Raw genomic sequence first — 274 nt, forward strand, 5'->3', positions numbered from 1 at the left:
AGTGAGTACCGAGAGCAGGGTGCTGTCGCCTCCATTGCTGGGGGACCAGGGAGGGTCTGCTCCGTGGGCAAGGGTGTTGGTGGCAGGGCCCACGGCGCTGGGGACTTCCACAGGGCTGTGGGGAGCAGAACCCTCCGGGGTGAGGGGCGGGACCATGTGCAAGAGGATGCTTGGGGTGATGAGGATGCTTGGAGTGATGAGGGTGTCCCACCTGGAGGGATGGGCGGCATGACGCCGCACTCTCCCCAGGCTGCCTACCTGCAGCGGGCGGGGG

Source organism: Eurypyga helias, unplaced genomic scaffold (assembly GCF_000690775.1).
Source record: "Eurypyga helias isolate BGI_N326 unplaced genomic scaffold, ASM69077v1 scaffold24188, whole genome shotgun sequence".
Taxonomy (NCBI): domain Eukaryota; kingdom Metazoa; phylum Chordata; class Aves; order Eurypygiformes; family Eurypygidae; genus Eurypyga; species Eurypyga helias.